General features: G+C 31.5%; 1 long non-coding RNA gene across 2 annotated transcripts in view; it reads right to left on the minus strand.

The window, feature by feature from the left end:
- The window catches only part of LOC132680266 (uncharacterized), an 88,013-nt gene that overhangs the window by 26,504 nt on the left and 39,093 nt on the right, over positions 1 to 22,416 (minus strand). Inside the window, exon 4 of one of the 2 annotated variants that reach the window (XR_009610599.1) lies at positions 10,546 to 11,074. The exons of the other annotated variant lie outside the window; for it this stretch is intronic. This is a non-coding gene — a long non-coding RNA (uncharacterized LOC132680266). Of the gene's footprint in view, positions 1 to 10,545; positions 11,075 to 22,416 lie in introns of those variants that run through there. 2 annotated transcript variants of the gene reach the window in all.

Below are 22,416 nucleotides of genomic sequence, written 5' to 3' on the forward strand. Positions count from 1 at the left end.
TTTTCCACGAACATTCCCATGGGAATTAATTCATTTCTTTTTCTACTTTTGTCCTACAGATTTCTGATAAATAAAAACCTCTGTTAATATGGTTTTTTAAAAAAATTCTGTCAAATAACTAATTGTTTATTTTTATGAGTATATATTTCCCAGACAAATTTACGAAAATATAATAACATTAACCATTTCAAATAACATAATTTTATTAACAAATAATCTATCCTGGGTGTGTGTATGTGTGTGTGTGTGTGTGTGTGTGTGTGTGTGAAGGATATTAATTTTAAAAAGTACACTCAGGTCCAGATATGCTTCACAGTGAATTAAAATTGTAGCCTGAATTGCTACAAACTTACAAGTATAAAAAATATTTTTACATGCAAATTGACATTTTAATTGTAGTACAGAATTCCTTTCCAAATTAAATAAAAATAAAATAATATTCTGTGATGCTCTGTAACCAGATCTTTACAATACCTAACTGGCATAGCCATAGGCATCTGTTAACTTCTTACTCCAAAAAGTGAAATTTTTTCCATATCGTAAGTTTTGCTTGATAAGCTAAATCTTACTTTCAATTTAAGGGTAATATCAAATAAGTTTTCTTTTTTACCCTTAATCTGAAAAATTAGGAATTCTGACTAAAAAAAATAATACTAAATAGAATTGGAATCAGTATTCTCCATAAAATAGCATTTCTTTTTATCTTAGATGATTAAATTGGGTGATCCAATTATTCAAATCTGTTCAAAAGTTAATTGGGTGATCCAATTATTCAGATCCATTCAAATCACAATGAACCAACATCCATCTTCAGACAAGGTAATGAAAATATAAAAATGATGCACTTCTAAACTCGTATACTTCACATACCTCCATGTTTTGTACTTCTCAAAATATTTTAATATTTTTTACATGTGGTTATTCAATAGCTAGAAAATGAATAAATCTCCCGAAACACACACATATATATACATAAAACATAGAGAAATAAATATTCACTGTAGCTCACTTAAACACTTGTATTTCTCTACCCTGCTTACCTCTAGAAAACAAGATAAATTAGTCTTTGATCTAGCAATCACACTTCTGGGTATATCCAAAGGACTTGATATCAGTATATCAAAAGATATCTGCACTCTCACGTCTATTACAGCAATAGTCACAGTAGCCAAGATATGGAAGCAATCTAAGTGTCTGTCAACTGATATATGCTTTTTTTTTGTTTAAAGGCAACACACACACACACACACACACACACACTCACTCACTCACACACAAAGGAATATTACTCAACCTTTAAAGAGAAGAAATTCTGCATTTGTGACCACATGAATAAACCTGAAGGATCTTATACTGAATAAATTAGGCCAGATACATAAAGACAAATACTGCACAATCTCACTTATATGAGGAATCTAAAGTAGTCACACTCACAGCCTTAATAACTTGAAATTACTAAATATGTAGAAGTTGACTTACTTTATTTTAGGAGTGTTATTATTGCCGTGCTGCCAACTGTTACAGACAGAAGGAAACTGAAGATCAAAATTGTTAGTTTTCCTTCCACATTGCTAGTAGCCCTGTAAGTTTGACAACTTATTATGTTTGCAGTATTTTTACTAATATTTTATATTGGAGTAAGCTTCTCATTTGGATTCTGTAGTGTATTATCTATGAATCTTTGTAAAAATAATTTTACATATAGAAGCTACATGTGCAATAATTTAATGAAAGCTAAGGATGTAAATCCTAAGGATCTAGAGATGAGTAAGACCATGCTCACGGTCCACTTCTGGAGGCCTGCAAAGTAAGCAGAAGACTATCATGCACTGTGAGTAGTTCTAAGCTGAAATCAATAGAAGGAACTAAAGATGTTCAACCTCTAAAAGGATAGGGAGTGGTTGGAGTCTAGAAAAAATTTTCCTGAAGTTAAGATTTCTCAGCTGAAGTGGGCAAAATGTTTCAAGATCCTATAGCCAGAGAGTATGAAAGTTTAAAGTTTAAGGAGTTCAGAACAGTCATGGAAAGTCACTGGCAACATAATAAGATAAGTGATAAGTAAGAAATAACACAATAATGAAAATATGATGATAAAATGTCAAAAGACATGTAATTTTGTTTCAAGGGAGAAATAATTACAATGTAATAAATGGACTATTTCTTTAAATATCTTTTCTACAAAGAATGCTAATATGTCCTTTCCTTTATCACTTACTCTAGAGAAATATGAACTATATTATTCTTTTTAGAGTTTCAATTATCCATGTTAAAGATATTTCACCTCCTTTCTGACTACATAAATGTTCCCCAGATGCTATCCATTTTTATTCCAGCAAAAGGAAGTTTCAATAATTCTTATGTAAAAATAAGTCCTGAGTAGCTTATCTAACTTCTTAGAATAATGAAATATAGGAAGAAGTTTCTGCATGGATATACTTTTTTTTTCTTTACATATTTTTCCAATAGGCAAATCTATTTTATATAGCAATGTCATTTTATTCAATTTTAATTTTTAAACAATTAACATATGAATACTGAAATATACTCATAAGGCAAAACAGAGAGGGGGCATAATAAAGATTTTCTTCTGTATTCTTTATACTAGGAATACAGAAATAGAAAAGCATGGCTTCAAAAACTCAGAGGAACTTGATAAAAACAGCTTACTGTGTTTAGCTTTTTACATTTCATAATCTGCATTAAATGAAACAATTTATTTATGTATTTGATCACATTGACATTCATCCATAGTGGAATTCAAAAACAAAATCAGGCTTGGATTTTTTTTTTTTTTTTTTTAGTTTTCTACTGCATGTATCAAACTAGCCAAGGATAACAAATTTAGAATGTTTATAGAACTCATCATAAATGTATCTGTTATTGAAGTTGATAAATGAACTTCTCAGCCCATTAAAGAAGAAAGGGATATCAGAGTATTATATTTGTTGCTTTTCATGGAATGTATTTAAAATGTTGAAAAATATCAAAGAATATCTCAATCAATGGCAAGACATACAAACTAATTTGGTGTTTTTTTATAAGAAAATTTTATCAAAACATATTATTATAAAAGTAGTACTTATTGGCTTTTTTCTAGTATATAAATTTAACACCAGAAACTCAAATCTATTTAAAGATATCTTCACTTATTGAAACAATGTTCTTGCAAAGTAGACTGTACTTATTGTTTTCCTAAAAATATAAGGACAAACTGCTCCCCATTCAGTTTATGAAATAAAATTAATTGTGTAGGCTTTCTCTTATCTGTGTGTATATGTGTACATGTGTGGGTATACACATATAACTGGAAAGAGTTATTTCAGTCATTTTAAAAGATAAAAAATTAACTATGCATGTTTAAAGATACTATATTTTGTGGTAAAAGTCTAGAAAACAAAACAAAAAACTTAAAATAAGTACAGTGATCATGTTGCTGGTAATAGTATCAATGTTTAAATGATTTGATAAAATTAAAAAAAAATATTTGCTTTATTGGTTACTACTGTGACATCTAGATTATGGTATAATATACCTAAAAGTCATTTGTTTAAAAATAAATTTTGGTAAAATGCTGACATCCAATCCTGTTAGATTGATTTGTTTTGTATTCTGAGGCAGTATGAACTGGACTGGTTTGAAGAGAGCCAAGGAACAATACAAACAGGATGGTGGTTTGAATATGAAGCCAGTTATATAGTTAGCTTTATGGCCTGGTATATTTTGAATTTAAGATATAATTTTAAATGGACAGAAATAGCTCCTATGCATTTAATTTCATGGAAATCCTTAATTTCATGGGTGTGCCTTAACAATGTACTATGTTCTAACTAGAGCTTGAAGCTTATTTTGGATATTGGATTGAAGATTTATTAAAGATAGATAGATTTATCCTTAAACATTACATTTTGATCCACCTGTATGTTTACGTGTATTAGAATATCATTCACTAAAGGTTTTGCGCTTATTTGCTATTACATGGCCAAAACATTTATTGGAACTATTATGATTTATTCATGTAAATGGCATGGGTCATGGAAAATTATTTTTCTGCTTAAGTGTCTGCTTAATTAAATTGCTGTTTTCCAGCACTTATTTTTTACTTCCATTTCTGTATAACAAAAATAATTTCTGTATTCATGTGGCATTTATTTGATTTTATTGCTAAAAATTGGTTAAATGTAAAATAAAGAAAATGAATTGAAATATATTTTATGTATATCAATTTGGAGACTAGATTTTTGTTTTGTTTTTGGAACTTTGGAGGAATCCTCAAGTTGACTCCTATTCTTCTAACAAGATTCAAAAAATCATTGATCTCATTCTTGCTTTCTGCTATTAAGATACTACAGGATAATAATCGTTTATATTTCCTCCTCCATGTCTGGAAATGTACATTTGCTCAAGACTTCTTTTAGTAAAAAAATCACATATAGAGTCTACAATCTTGTCCCCAAGCTGGCTTGTTATTGTATTCCGGACTTTTTAGTTAACATGGATATTTTTTTAAAGATAAAATATATTATGACTTTATATTTATTAATCACATTCAATAATACATCTTATTTTTAAAATACATAATTATTATTTGTATTGACCTTTTAACTGCACATCTTTAAACCAAGTCAAAAATCGAGTTCTCAAAAACCACCAACAAAATTACTTATTTGCTTTATCCTGCAACCTGCACAATAGTATAGTATGCTTTATTGTAGCAATAGTTAGAAGTCAAGAGTATTAGGTTATGTAGTAGAAATAAAAAAAATCTCTTCATGATGATATCATAGTGTGCATCACTCTTTCAGATCACTCTAGATCTGAAAGATCTACAATGTACAATAGTCCAAGTTTCCTAAATAATTTGCCACTCTCTTGAAAACTGGAGTAAAGCAAAACTCTCAGATCATCATATCAGAGGAAAAAGAATACATTTTGAGTGTTTATATTTATTGTCACCAATGAGCATATATTGAATTTTTAGTGTATTATGTAGACTATGTGCACTTAATGAACTTAATATATTTTAATTAATACGATTAAGGTTTTTAATATGTTAAAATTTCAATTCATAAGTTCATAGGAATATTTGTGGAAGTAAAACTGTTAGTTACTGTAAGAAATATATGGAAACAATTCATTATTATAAAAAGAGGTAATTAGAAAAAATTCAAGTGATTATCCTGTCCCTGCTTTATAGATTGTACCTCAGTGTAAACCCATGTGATTAGGACACAATCTCTTTATAAAAGTATTAAAGTATTACCGAAAACAAGAATGCTAACATTTTGCAAGCCCTCATGAATTAATGGAATAAAGAAATAATTGTCAGTGGTTTTGAATATCACTAAAAGAGAGACAACCAGACATTATGATCACTTTAATGGTCAAAATAATTTTTGAACAAAATTATTGCCAAAATATTAAGCCTGAATTTATCTAGACACTGGATTAACTATTAATTTACATGCAATTCAGGAAAAGAATATGCAAAATGACCACTGGTATGTAAATATCAAAAGCCAGACTGCTTATGTTATTAAAAGAAAATTATTTCTTCCATAAACATACATTTAGAAAAATATGTGGGTGAGGAAAATTATACAAAATAAAGGATACATGAGAAGCCATAATAACCAATTAAAATTTATAACCTTTGTCTGTTTGCCAATGACTATATATGGAGTGATAAGAAAGTCACTATGTTAAAATTTTTAGGTTTGTTAATGTTATTGTGGCAATAGATGAAAAAAACCTTCATTAAAAATGCCTTCTGGGGGCGCCTGGGTGGCTCAGTTGGTTAAGCATCCGACTTGGACTCAGGTCATGATCTCGCGGTTCGTGAGTTTGAGCCCCACACTGGGCTCTGTGCTGACAGCTCAGAGCCTGGAGCCTGCTGAGGATTCTGTGTCTCCCCCTCTCTCTGCCCCTCCCATGCTCATGCTCTGATGTTCTGTGTCTCACTGTCTCTCAGTAATAAATAAATGTTAATTTTTTTTTTTTAATGCCTTCTGAAGTACAATTACATAGTGTTAAAATTTGTTTGAAAATTATCTGGGATGGGGAGTGAATAGGCAGAGACATAGATGAAACAAAATTGTATCTTGATAATTACTGAGGCTGAAAGATTGACATATGAAGATTCATCATGCCAATCTATTTCATATATATTTGAGATATACCATAATATATATAAAAAATCTAGAAACATAAATATTTCTATACCACTAATAAGAACCCACTCAATGATAAATGCATTTTGCATTGCCTCTCTTATCCCAGCAGTTATAAACACATTTATTTGTATTTTAAAGTTAAAGAATATGTTAATTAAATCAAAAGTAAAAGTTCACAATTTAGAGAATCTATTAAATTGTGGGTTTAGCTGACATAAAAGCAATCGAAAGTGTCAATTGAACTTGGTTCCACTACCAGCTGCACTGTCTTTGGGGAAAAGAAGAAGGTGGCTGTTTGGAAGGGTAATTGTATCAAATTTCAGGATGCTCAGTCAGATATAACTCTTGGGCTTAGGACAATCATCATTCAGATCTCTCTTTTTAATTTCTATTTTTGTGTCTGTTTTCATTTTAATCCATTGTAAGTCTAACATTTTTGTTTATTAAGATACTTCTCTCTTTATTTTGTTTCACTCAAATAGCAATTGCTTTGACTTATTCTAATTCATAAATAGAAAAATCACACTGTCTGTAATCATTTTTAAAAATGTTCCATTGCTTTGCTTATTACTGAACATTATTTTCTTCAATTTATCTGGAAATATATAGAGTAAATGTTAAGCTAAGAAAATTATCATAATTTACATACATAATCTAAAATATAGGTGATGGAGTGCTGGGGCTCATTTGTACCTTTTAGACCATTAGAATTGTATCATTTTTTCTTTTATAGTTAAAACCCATTTCCAGATCTTCATGGAAAAAGAGAAGCCAAGTATTAAATATTATGCCTCATAATTCTAGTGAGCAATGACTACAATCTAGTTAAGAATATTAAATTTAACTGTCTTTGAGACTACTGAAGTAATATATATGATATATTATTTGGTCACATTAATGAACTTCTTATAATGAAATAAAAGTCACTTTAATTTATTTGCAAGACAATATTAAAGCAAGATCCACATGCAATTAGGTGTGCATTGGAAGTCTAAATTTTGACCCTGTCAAACAAACAAAATGGAAAAGTTTCTCTGTGAAACACTCTTCAAGAGCAATAAAAACATAAAATTCACAAAACCCAACTTAACCAAATAAATGGGAGTACTATGTTAGATAAACATGGGAAAAGTTATTATTGCATGATAATGACTGATTGATTCCCTATCTCCTAATATGCATAGACATGTGTATGTCTTAACCTATTTGATAGTTAAAATACTGGAAGCTTTTTGACTTTCAAATAGTTGCTAAAATTAAATACATAAAAGAGTTCCAATGAGTGCATTAGCATTTATGAGCTTTGCAGAGGGTAAAACTATTTAATCCCTTCCCAGAATTATGATCAGAATGAGAAATTTAAATTCTCTGCTATTATATGTTTAATGATATTTGAGTGTATAGGAAATAAGTTTACAGAAAAATTTAACAGATATATGGAAGACCAACGAATGGTTACATTTTATAAAGAAAATGGCTGTGCAGATCTTTTGACAACCCTTTCAAATTTACGTAGTCCTTTTTTTCAAAGCCTACTCTAAATACTGAAATTAGCACATAATGTGGAATCTTAGAGATTAAAAAAACATCAGAACATGAGAAACATCTCATATTTAATAGAGTGTGTGGTATAGTATTCCAAAATGAATGCATGTTTTAGAATATTAATGAAAAATTTTGTTTGGAACAATGTCAATAAGGAACTAGGTACACAAAAAGAATTCTATATTCCTATTTTAGAATAATAAATGACATGATACCTGTTCTGAAGTTGCCACCATGAACTATTTAATTTTGTTATGTTTATGATGTAATCAAATGTGGCCATGTTAAGAATTTCAAGAAATTGTGGCATAGAATAAAACCAGTTATTAGGTATATTCCTTTCCAAGAGTAGACAGATCATTATAATAGTAATTAACATACAATAAACACAATAAAAAAGAGAAAATATTTATTATGATAATAACAGGTAGCAGCAGCAGTAGTAGTAGTAATATATCTCAGCTGCAACTATTCTGTGAAGTGTAAATTCATCATCCTACCTTAAATTTTAACATTTAATATTCAGAGGGGAAAATTAACAAGATTCTGGGAATCAACAAATAGATGCTCTACTACAGTAAATGAAATAGAAGGTGGGCCCTTGTGATACCAGCATTTTGTTGTTCACGCTTTGGGCTTTTTTGTGTAATTCCTTTCCTTTCCAATGAGAAAGATTCAAGACTTGCTTCTAAATGATAGACTATGGCAAAGGTATGCCACTCCTGTGACTACATTAAATAAGATTCAATTTTGCTAGCAGAATCACCCTAGTTTTTATCTGTGTGTGTTTGGCTTAAGAAGCAAATTGCCAGGATTCTTACTACTGTAAGGAAATGAATTCTACCAACGACCTAACATCTCTGGGAAGTAGATCTTTCCCAGTTTGAGCCTCTGGATTGTAAACCAGCCTCGAAGACCTTTGATTTCAGCCTTGTGAGACTTTTAGAAATGATCCATCTAATTCAGGCTTGGATTTCTGACTTAGAATAACTGTGAGATAACAAATATGATTCAGTTATATGATCAGCAGGTTTCCCTGGGGAGATACTGTAAGCCCTCTGTGAGGGCTTTTTGAACATGAATGCTCATTTAAAGATTAGTCACTTTTGGGGCGCCTGGGTGGCTCAGTCGGTTGAGTGGCCGACTTTGGCTCAGGTCACGATCTCACGGTCCGTGGGTACGAGTCCTGTGTCGGGCTCTGTGCTGACCGCTCGGAGCCTGGAGCCTGTTTCAGATTCTGTGTCTCCCTCTCTCTCTGACCCTCCCCCGTTCATGCTCTGTCTCTCTCTGTCTCAAAAATAAATAAACGTTAAAAAAATTAAAAAAAAAGATTAGTCACTTTTTATAACTGGTAGTTTTATTTTAAATGAATTATTCAAAATTAAAGAGAGTACACAGGTAAAGATATTAAATAAAGAATACATTTTTACTTTCAGAAAAATTCTACCTGTGTAAATTGGGCAGTTAAGCCAGAGCAAAATAATTGGAACTTATAACTAAACAATAACAGTTTTATAGAAGTTGCAGATTCTGAAAAGACCAGAAACAGGACAAAACCCTAAGAGAAGGGCATGGTAGGAAGAAGGTCAACAGGAAAAATATGGCATTTTATGAATATGAAGTAGTGTTGTTCTGGCACCATTTTTATATAGTTTGGATCTATTAAATCAATAGAAAAAGAGTAAAATAAAGATTACAAAAGCTATATTAATTTTAGGAGTATAGAACATCCGCACAAAAGAACACTCTTGAAAAAAGAGACAAACAAAAACCAGACCCTTGAATCAGAGAACAAACCGCTGATTGCCAGAGAGTGGTGGGGAGTGGGTGAAATATGAAAAGGGCATAAAAGTACACTTACTGTGATGAGCACTGAATAACGTACAGAATTGTAGGATCATTATATATCACACCTGACACTAATATCACACTGTATGCTAACTATACTTGAAAAAAAGACTTTTCGAGAGTTATCATTTCTAAGATATGACAAAATTCATATATCGAGACTCAAAAAGAGAGGCTATCCCAAATCTAAACCTAAGTCAGCCTGTACTTATGGGAAACCTAACAAACACCAGTGTTAGCTAGCTTATCCTTCCCTAGAAAATAAGACCTGCTAACCTTTTAAGGAAATCCCTGCCCTCCTAGCCATTCATGCCCTGTTTCTGCATTCACTCTTGTAACACTCTATAATCCCCACATCCCTCATGAAGAGTGCTCCACTGCTCACGAGGCACTGTAGTTCCATGCGTTGTTTCCCCGTGAATGAAGCACATTACAATTGTTGCTACCTTGTCTATTTTGTCATTTGACAGACATAATATGTGTCTCATCATTAAAACTGAAGAAATATAATGCATCTATTGAGTTTTCATCTAATCAGTAGGAATTAAACCCTAAACCTGGGCAGCAGGGCCATTAGAGAAGAGTGGGTAAGAGCTCTAGAGTTAGAAGATCATGATCTGAAATTCTCTCAAAATCCCTGATTACATCAGAATGACTGAGGAACTGAAATGCAGGTAATGATACGGACTCCTAAAGTCTTCATGGCTTTTAAATGGCAAATGGATAATAAATTCAAATACAAATCTTCAAATATTTAAGAACAATATAATAGAGTCACAGATAAATGGAATTCACCTCTTCTCTATATTTACAAATTGAAGAATTGGCAAATACATAGTACTTTTTGCCCCAAAACTGACCATTGCAGAAAAGCGTCAAAGACCAAAGAGAATCTAAAATACTAGGCTCAGTCAAAATTCTGACTTTTTTCTTATCTAAAAGGAAAAAGCATCACTGTGACTACACTGTCCCTTTTCACCTGAAAGAATATTTTCTTATGTCTAAAAAGAGAAAAAAAGTAAAAGGAGGAAATCCAAATGCAAATCGTGTGTTCATTTTAATTTCCCAATTTTTTACTATTACAGTTACTGACATAAAATTAAAGAGATACATGAGAAAGCCAAATTGATCACTTTCATTATTGTTAAGTCTATTAAGTCTTGACATTCTGAAGAATAATATCCACTGTGGCTATCACTGGTTGCCAGTATGATTAACTGGCATTTGCTGAGATCATTAGAAACATGATATTTTATTGACTTAGAGGTGGAAATCCTTTTGGATTTGAATTATTTAGTTCTGAGCATTTCAATACTTATCTTGTTCATGTCCATAACAATACGACATTAACACAGAAGTGAGGTCAGACATGAGGTTACTTCTCAGTCTCTTAGCCTGTGCATGTCTCAGATTCATCTCATTCGAATATCTGTCTCACAAGTAATTTCCAGTGTCATCTCATTCCAGGTACCAAATTGCCTCTTAGTGAATGAATAATCATCAGTCTGCAGCTATAAATGAAATTAACACATGTACATTGTATTAATGCTTTTTGAAAATCAAATTAGTGTTAGAATAACTTATGTATAGACCTCCATTTAATGTATATACATTTGTTCTGTCTGGCCTTTTACACCAATATACAATTTTTAGCAGTATACTTGGAAATCAATTTCTGAGGTAACTAAATTTCTTTAAAGATGAAATGGAAAAAATAGAACATAAAATGACAAAATATATTTTTTAAATTGTAAATTATCTTTTGAATCTTTTTTTTTTAATTTTTTTTAACGTTTACTTTTTATTGAGAGACAGAGAGACACAGAGCATGAGCAGGCGAGGGGCTGAGAGATGGGAGAGACACAGAATCCGAAGCAGCTTCAGGCTGCGAGCTGTCAGCACAGAGCCTGATGCGGGGCTTGAACTCACAAACCGTGAGATCATGACCTGAGCCGAAGTCAGACGCTTAACCGACTGAGCCACCCAAGCGCCCCATCTTTTGAATCTTTTGACCCCTGAGCATTTACATGATATGTTATACTCCTGATTAATGTAAGACATATTTATGGTTTCACACTGCCAGGGTTTGCTACATCCTACTAATTAGCACCATATTTTGGAAAAGAAAACTAATTTACAATCAGGTATATTAAAATAAAATGGAAAAACATGAGGTAGGACACTGCACATATCTGATATTCAAAACTACTTTAACATTGTCAAAAGCAGTTATTTAGTTTATGTTATGTTTCTGAAAATTCAAATAAATTAAAAGGTGAAATATTAAGAATATAAAACATTTCCAAGTGAGTGAGTGTGTGTGTGTCTGTTTATCCGTGTGTAATAGTTTTCTGAATAACTTGGGAGTAAATTTCGTGCACTGAGTCCTTTTCCCTAAATATTTCTATGTATATTTTTCCCCACACAAGAAATTTTCTTATATAACAACAGTACAATTTTGAAATCAGTAAACTCAATACTGATATCAGAGCTGTTCTTAAGTTGTGTAGGACTCAAGGAAAATAGTTTTATTTTTCCCTTTCCTATATACATAATTTACTTTAAAATGTATTAGAAAATTTATGGGTGCATATAGTAATTTTATGATGATTTAGAATAATGGAAAAAGAGTATTTGGGTTTTTTTGCTCAAACTGCATATGAAAATTCTTCATAGTATATGAGCATCATCTCCGCTTGGTCAGGTCTAAGAACTATCTCTTAAACTTTTAATTTGTCAAAAGTTGCATTGCTGGCTGATTTAATATCTCCCAACATGAAAAACACAATAGTAACACTGTTATTACTCACATGCATGACCCTTGAGGATCAATATACATGAACCAATAGAGATCATCTTCCTTTGCTGCTTCATAACACCACTTATTCATTCCCAGCGACATCGTTGCTCATGATGCTGCATCATACAACACACCCTCATACATACTTGTTCTCAGTGACATGCCAACTGTTGTTATCATGTTCCATAGATGATGGCCACAAAGGCAAGTCTCACCCAGAATATGTAGGCAAGTGGCTACAACCTTTAATTTCATGGTTGTAGTAAATTTGCGTTCAGAATTTTATTGTGTAAACATAGAACATGTTTTCAGCCATGGATTCTCTTGAATTCTTTAGACTATAATCATTACACTTCTGGCTTATGATTTCTTCCAATATTAATCATACCCATTCTTTATACATCACACCAGTAGTATGGAGGGTGGAAAAGGGGAAGAGTGGTCCCTTTTATGCCTTTCCCTCATAAAGTATATATTAAGTCTGACCTGGAAGGAAAGAATAATACTACATAAATCAGTAGCAAGAGAGGACATTCACTGAGAGGGAACAAGGTCACAAAGATCTTTATTATGTTCACTTAGAGATATTTTATAATTTAAAATAACTATACATTTAAATCAGTGACCATTTTGAGTTAACTTTTGTATGTGGTACAGAATATCTGTTGAAGTTCATTTTTTATGTATCCAATTTATCAAGATCACTTTTTGTAAAGATTATCCTTTATTAAATTACCTTAGCACCTTTGTAAAAATATCACTTGACCACGAATACATGGGTCTATTTCTCAAATTTATTATTTTGCATTGATCTATTTGTCTACCTCAACATATTATATTACTCCCTTGAATATTGCAGCTTTATAATAAGATTGACAACAGACAGTATAAGTCTTATAAATCTTTTTTTGTTTTAGTGTGTTTTAGCCATACTGTCTTCTGCATTTCAATATTACATTTCAAATATGTTTTCTGCTTCTATAAAAGAGCTTGATAAGATTTTAACATGATTTCATTAAGCCTATAGATCAATTTGGGAAACATATACATCTTAACGTACTGAATCTTCAAACCCATATACACAGTGTATCTCTTATACACATCTTATTTAAATTCCTTCAGCGATGTTTAGTAGTTTATGGTCTTGCACTAAACATGAATTCAGGATTTGATTGCCAAAAGAGAAACACGACAGCCATAATGATGTTTACAAATCTATAGCTTTTTTTCTTTTAAATATTTCTTTATTTTTTAGAAAGAGAGTGTGTGAGCAGGGGAGAGGGAGACCGAGGATCTGAAAGCAAGCTCCACGTTGTCAGAGCAGAGCTCAATGCTGGGCTCAAACTCACGAACCGTGAGATCATAACCTGAGCCGAAGTTGGACACTTAACTACGCAGGTGCCCCTACAGTTTTTTTTGTTTTTTTTTTTTTAAGAAAAAGAATAATATGCTAGTAAAAGACTGAAATAAACATAAGCATTAAGGGCAAAGATTCCCTCAGAGCATAAGACCCAGTAAGGTGAATCTTAAGCTCCCGTTATCTTCCTTTTACAAATGCTATATCAAGATATACTTATCTCTTGGGTCAGAAAACTACTGATACGTGTACAGAATACATGAGAATCAGAGAACCCAAAGTGCAATTTCAGTTGAGGATTCTCATACCCTGTTGCACATATACAGATATTTTTCCTATATAAGCAGGCCACCTGGAAGTGTCACCAGGACAGAATACAGATTTTAAATTTCCCTGTTATCAATAAGTAATGTGACAACTTTATGTAAACCGCTCCATATAACCCAAACCCATGGTTACAAAGCAACATTATTTTTCATATTATTTCATGACTCAATGTAGTTCAATGTGTTGCAGGTTATTTAGCAAAATATTCCAGACCAATTCCATGCTTGCTGAACTAACCCTCCATAGCACATATCTGTAGACCTTGAATATCTTTGGTCACATTTATCCTAATTATTTCATGTCTTTCAATATCCAAATGTTCATCATCAGTATGTAAAAGTAGAATAGATTATATTAATTTTTTACCTTGATCCATGTTAAACCTGCTTATCAGTTTAAATAATTTTTGTTGTTTGTTGTTGTTATTAAATCCCTTAGGGATTTCCTGCCAACAATCACATCATCCAAATGTAAAGGCATTTTTCTTTTTTCTTGTCTGGATGGCTTCCCCACCCCCTGCTCCCACACTGCTGTCTAAAAGTAGAGCTATAATACAGACCAAAATGAAGACAGACCAACTAGTTAAGACACTCTTATAGTAGTCTGAGCAAATAGTTAAGACTAAGGTAGTAAGAAATATGGACTTAGACAAAATATTATAGTTATAAGTAAACAATTTGCTGCTGATTGGTTGTGGGAACATGGAAGGTAATGAGAGGAATCAAGAAAACTCCTCTATCTCTGTGTGAGAACTGCTGATGTGATGCACAGAGGGAAATAACTTGATGGCAGGGTATGGGTTTAGTGGGATATATATATATATATATGCGTATATGTATATATATATGTGTGTGTATATATATATATATATATATATATATATCCCACCCCATTATATATATAATAACCTGATAAATATATATATATATATATATATGTACACACACACATATATATGTGCTTCAATTTTGATAGTTTATTTTTAAACGTGAGATCCACATTATATATATATAGATAGATACACAGATATAGATAGATATCTATATAGATAGATATAGATACAGATATAGATAGATATAGATATAGATATAGATAGATATAGATATAGATATAGATATAGATATAGATATAGATATAGATATAGATATCTCAGGTTATTGTGATGGGAAGAAGAGCTACAAATTCAAGTCACCAGCATAGATAAGGCTTTTAAAGACATTGAGACAGATGAAATAATGCAAGAATTGTATTTATAGAATTTGGGGCATGTTCAAATAATAAGACAAAGAAGACTCACTGCTTTCAACTGTTTTATAGAACCAGGAGTCAAATATGCATAAAACTTAAAGTTTTAAAAACCAAAGCTCAAAATATTGATTAATTATGGTCATTAATATTCCTTTATTGTAAGCCATACTTGACAGTTGAATGGATGTTCAAGTTAGATCAAAAGTAATAGCCTTATAATGAGAACTACAGTTTCTAAGGTAGAGATATTTTCACAAAGGATGAAATAATATCAATATTCAATATGAGAAGTCCAATTACACAGACTTACAGCTTAGTCTTTATTAAGCCAATTCTCAAAATCTCAATAATAATAAAAATAAATTTAGCAAGTATACCATAGGTAAGATAGAAATTGAGATTAATAGTTCAAATTATTAAAACACTCTGACAGTGGTGTTAGAATAGATAAATTCATGGGCTGAAAAGAGAGGACAGAAGCACTTCCAATAATGTAATAATATTCATTACATTGTATTGCAATTAAACTGTGTAATTTTAAGATAGAGATGTACTTATTTATGGCAGTTCTACATCAAAATAAATATATACACAAAAAGTTATAAAAAGTTATATTAAACTATAAATAAACAGAAATTTTCCATATGCAATAAAAACTGAAGAGGTTTGCATGGATACAAGTTGCTGAAAAGGTTTCATAAGCTTGTCAGTCTTGCTCACTGGAAAAAATGACTCACAATGATGCCCTTGTTAGGTCTGTGTAGTATAATTGGCCTAAGAAAATATTCTTTATTTCTTTAACGCTGATGTTGTTTTCACATAAGATCCACGTAAAATTACCTGTATTTGAAATGCTTTTTTTTCTACTTTCAAATGTCAGGTTATTAAATTTCTTTTTTATTTCTCTATGGAACAGGCTGATTTTCCATTGTGTAAAAATGTCACAGAACAGCTGTGACCTTATGTTTGGAGATGACTGCCACAATGAAGTGTCAAAGCAAGTGAAAATGCCATTCTGTGATGAAATGAGCTACTTCTATCACATTAATCATGTTTATAATGACTGGCACAGGTGTAGATTGCTGAATATAAGATAACTAATAAAATGACTATTTACTATAATATTCTTCATTAGCAGTAAATTAGAAAAAAAAATTAAAGAGAGAGTTAGGTCACCATATGTCACATAAATGAGACCTAGGCTATTCACATGGGCAGCACTATGGGCATATTCTAAGGCAGAATCTATTTTTATCATGCTATGGAACATTGGGACATTTTTATTTCTTAATATTTTATATTTGTTGTCATGTTAGAAACAGAAGTAAAATGTTTAACATCCAAATATTATCGCCCTTACAGACAAAAGCACTGAGACTTTCCTTTCAATTTAACAGAAAATAGAACACTTTTAACTTTTTAATAGCATAGGTATTTAGGAAGGCACATTGGAACATACTACCACAAGAATATTTGTTTTTCCTTTTATCTCACATTCTATTGAGTAATGAACCTACTTTAAAAAAAAACTATGTATTCAAGCTTGCCAACTTTTCTCTTACTTCTAAGAGCATGTATCCACAACTTCTCATAGTTTTATATTACTTACAATTCTCATTTTTAATGAGCCTATGAAGAAAATGTAGGCAGTAAATAAACAGATGATCACTAGAATTCTACTTTGGATTCACTCTACACCTGCTTTATAAATGGATTCCTATTATGACTGTTTTTCAACAAAATTAAAGTGAACTGTATCAATAATGTACTATATCCATTATTCTTATTACTTCTAAAGAATGACAAATAATACTTGTCAAGGGGCGCCTGCGTGGCTTAGTTAATTCAGCCTCTAACTCTTGATTTCTGCTCGGTTGTGATCTCACAGTTAGAGGGTTCAAGCTCCACATCAGGTTCTGCGCTGATGGGGCAGAGCCTGTTTGGAATTTTTTCTCTCTCCTTCTTTCTCTGCACCTCCCCATTCACATGCTCTTTTCTTCTCTCAAAATAGATAAACTGTAATATATAGATATATTTGTCAAAAATAATGACATTAGAAAAAAGTATAGATGAGAGCATACATAAAGAGTATGAAGTCATACTTAAGGATTCGGAAATATGTTTAGTCAACATATTAAACGTGATTACATAATTTCTATAGTGTACATGTTATACTTTCCATTCTTTTCTCATTGGAAAGAGCAAATCTAAAAACATTTAAAAATATAGTTGTAAGTAAATGTTTCACCTAAAAGAAAAATTCACCAAAATTCAAATATTTTCAAGAAAGCTTAATTAGAGTGAGCTCAATATGTGTTTATTAATCATTGACATCACCTTCAAAACACACACACACACACACACACAACACACGGACACAAAGACACATCCTATATGCCCATGAGCACAAACTCTGCCAATTATATATATACACATATGTATATATGTGTATATATATATATATACACATATATACATATGTGTATATATGTATATATATGTATATATATATATATATATATATATATATATATATATATAAACACACACACACACATATAAAGTATCTCTCTGATATTAATTTATTAGTTGTGTAAAAATCTGGTGTTCAGATCTCTGATTTGAGACTTTTATCCCTTCTGAGATAGCATGGGCTGGAACAACTGAACATTCATGTGGTGGAAAAAAGCTAGAGCTCAATATAATTGTTCTACCATAAAAACAAACAAGTATATGTGACAATTTACCTATAATTTTTACAAAAATATTTTTTTAAATAGGAAAATTATTTCTTTAGGATATGCAAAATTTTCCAAAAACACAATTTACCAAAGATAAATATGATAAATTGGACCTTATCAAATTGAAAACTTCTGCTTGCCAAATGACACTGTAAGAAGAATAAAACAGTAAACAAAAGGCAATTATAAGATATTTTCAAAATAGATAACTAATAAAAGACTTGCATCCAGAATGTATAAAGAACTCTCAAAACTCACTAAATATACAAGCAACTCAAAAAATCAGCAGAAGATTTTAAAAAGATTTTAAACTTCATTATGAAAACAAAGGCAAATTAGACCATGGAAAGATGCTTAATATCATTAGTCCCTAGTGAAACCAATTTAAAACCACAGTGATATACCTCTAAACACTTCCTAGAATGGCTATGATCCCACTCTTGCCATTATTAGGTGTTGATCAGGGAGTACAGAAAGCAAAACTCTCATATATTTCTCATATATTTCTGTTGCAGAGGCAACAGCTAGTATGGAACACAATTCCACTGTTTCTAATAAAGCTAATGTGCACTTACCATAAGACACAGCAATTGCCAGCAAACACTTTTGGTATTTACCCAAAGATGTGAATATTGTATTCAATCAAATATCCCGTGTGAATATTTATAACAACTTTATTCAGACCTGCCAGAAACTGAAACCCACCCAAACTTTCCTTCGTGAACTGGTAAACAATGAAGGGCAGATCCATACAATGAAATACTACTCCACATTTAAAAGTCAGAAAACTACCTACACAGGCATCAGCATAGATTAATTTCACATTCATAATACTAAGGGAATGAAGACAGACCCAAAAGTCTACATACTGTCTGAACCTATTTCAAGGACCATCGTGGATTAGGTGAAAGTTGTACTGACAGGTCAGACCATGTGTTTCCAGGAGATCAAGTGAGGACAATGCTTGTTTACAAGTGGGTATGAGGGAATTTGGGATAGTGATGCTATATCTTGACTGTGGTTGCAGTTACACAACTCTGTGTTGTTCGAATCTCACATAACTGCACATTAAAAAGGGTGACTTTTACTGTAGGCAATTTTACCTAATCAAATTATAACAAAAATACAGGAGGAAATGTTACTGTTTGATGAGAGAGGTTATGTATCTCTTTGAAAATAAAACAGGATGGTAGCAGAATAAAGTTAACCTTGCTTGAAAATTATAACCTGGAAAATTCTATCTCAGAATAAGAAGTATTTTTCCTATAATTGTTTTCTAACAATGTTTTCTTTCTTTTCATTTCTGCCTTACATGAAAACAGGATTTTAATAAATAGTGAAAATAAAATCTAAAATCTTATAGGAAGTTTGCTACTATTTGTTTTACCAAAACAATACATATTCTTGCCTGGTATGTGTAAAACTGATCAATGCAAATCATTATCCTTTCTAAGAAGGTATTTGACCCTTAAGAAGTAATAGATACAGAAGTAATCTACTGAAGTCACATACTTTCTCTATACTGGTGCAATCTACCATCCCCTTTGTGTTTATAATTAATTTATTTAAAATTAAAGCATTTCTCATGATTGATTTTAGAACACTGGGTTCTTTTTTTTTAAGGTTTATTTATTTAATTTGAAGGAGAGAGAGAGAGAGAGAGAGAGAGAGAGAGAGAGAGAGAGAGAACAAGAGCAGGGGAGGGGCAGAGAAAAGGAGAAAGAGAGAATCTCAAGCAGGCTCTGCACTGTCACAAGAGAGCCCAACATGGGGCTCAAACTCACGATCCACGAGATCATGACCAAAGCTGATACCAAGAGTCAGATGCTTAACCACCTGAGCCACCCTCGTGCCCCAGAACACAGGGTTCTGATAATGTTCTTACCCAAGCAACAGATTCAAACAATAGATGGAGAGAACAACTCAACATAATAGAAGACATGTAGTATCCAACATATATAAAGAAAAGACAACCTGTAAGTTTTAGAACAAAGTCCATGAACAGAAATTAGGCAGTCACAGAACCCAAAATATTTATAGCAATTAAAGATACTGAAAAGGAGCTCAATCTTACAAGCTACCAGATAACTATAAACTAAAGCAATTAAAGCCATTATTTCAAACCACAATGTTGGGAAAAATAAAGTAGAATGATAGATTCAAATGTTGGCAAGAATAAGGATACATTTATTTCCCTTAACTGATTCTGAGAGGGTAAATTGATATTATGATCTTCAGAGCAATTTGTCACTAGCTAATAGGTATCTATTCACAAATTTGAGTACTTTACAGTTAAAACTTATATTAAAATTAAATTAGACCATAAAATGTATTTATAAGCGAAAAATAAAAGGAATAAGCAGATAATGTATATATTTTTCATAACTCACATAAAATGACATATATGCAATGTTCTATATGGTAGGTAGATGTTTGTCCTGTATGTAAGTAAAAATATAAGAAATTAGATTAAAGGAATAAGGTCAGGCACAAGACACTGAATGCCTTTTGAACTTGCATAAAGTTTAGTCATACTTACAATATTTTGTTTCTAAAAGTAACAAAAATAAAATATATTGTCATATTTTTTTAGAAATTTGTTTCTTTTAATAATTTATCACACCTTAACATTTACATTTCTGAAAATAAAGAAAAGTAGATTGTAATGACAGTTTATTTTTTTAGTTAAATTTCCATACTGGGTCTCTGTGTAAAATGAGGCAAGCCAAGATATTCCTTTCATGCTATTTTTGGTATCTCAAGTAGAAATAATAACTTATATAACTAATTGTTCAGTATGTTTATTTGACAAAATGTGGCTTGGAAGTAGATTTTTTACTTGTGCAATATTGGCCTTTTTTTTTTATATTTTCCCTTTAAAACAGAATTTCACCAACCGCAGAGACTGGAAAAAGTATTCATCATTAGGTCTTTGTGTTAAAGGCTTTAAAAATCTTAGTTTCTAACAAAGAGCATACATTTTATTATCCTGCTGAGATCTACCAAGCAGCAAATATGTGCAGAGACCCCATGATAGCCACAGTAGTTACAATGTTTAAAAGCTAAGCAGCACTCTGCATTTTGGATAGACTAAATGAAGAACACAGTCTTCCAGTCATTAATTCTGCTTATATGTGTAGCTTTTGAGACTTTAGTACTTTAGGTTGAACAGTATTTTTAGTAATATAAAAGTAAAAGTAACTTAACCTTGTAAAAGGCATTGAAGACAGAGTATCAAATCATTAAAAATAAATAGGCTACTTTGAAACATCCAACTGAGAAAAAGTCCTAGGGAAGTAAAAATTGTTATGATGTCCTACTTCCAAAGAAAGTAAGACTTACAGCCAAGGATAAGATCAGCTGAATGTCTGTTTGTGACCTAAATGAATATATGTGTTTAAGAGCTAATATATTATATTACCATATTAAATAAGTTTATGAATGATATATCTGAATTTATCATTGCTTTAATTTGTGCTGTGATTATGATTCTTTCAAATATCTATACACATGCGTAAGCACACACCCCTTTATTTTATTGTGTAGTATTTTGGTTCACTGCATAATAAGTCTCAGCTTCCTTTGGTGTTCCAGCAATGAGATTCACATAAAGAATTAAAACAAGTCAGGAGGACCTGCACAATTTCACTTAAATACAGACAGAACTGTGAAAACACATTCAAGTATTTTAAAGTCTGACAAGTAACCTTTGACTCGTAGCAACTGAAAACATTAAATATGATGCAGACATAGGACTAAATCAACAAAAACTACAGACTTGGATTGGAAACCTTTCCCCTCAGAACTCTTTGTCAGATCACTAAGATGACTCAACTAGGAGAAAGATGCAACAGAGACCTTAAATTTGGACAGAGATTATTTATCACAATTGGTAAGAAATACATTCCCTTAAGTAACTAAGTTAGTATTTTCTTTGATATACAAAAGAGATTTCGTGTCTCTAAGCAAGAACATGAAAATACTTAGATATAGTCATCAAGTTAGCCCACCTAACAAACATTTATTCTCATTTTAGTAGTCTGCTTTGAATTTTTTCCACTTTTTTGCTCCTTGTCTAATTGCTCTGTAATATATAACAGGCAGATGACAATATAGTTGCATGAATGACAGAAAAATTACATATTTTTAGAATGCCTCGCCTCACCTCCATCAGGTCATAAAATATTATGACAATTAGGAAAATTTTTGAATATGCACTGACAGGTCTTACAATAAGCCTGAATACAGGATATGAGCAAAACAAACTAATAAAAGAAGTCTCCTAGGTTTTTGGTTTAGGTAACCAAATAAAAGACTGTGTCGCTTAATAGTTAGAGAAGTGGTCAGTCATGAGTCTAGAAGTGTGTATGAAGAGAAACA

The sequence above is a fragment of the Panthera onca genome, chromosome A1 (genome assembly GCF_046562875.1).
Source record: "Panthera onca isolate mPanOnc1 chromosome A1, mPanOnc1 haplotype 2, whole genome shotgun sequence".
NCBI classification, from domain to species: Eukaryota; Metazoa; Chordata; class Mammalia; order Carnivora; family Felidae; genus Panthera; species Panthera onca.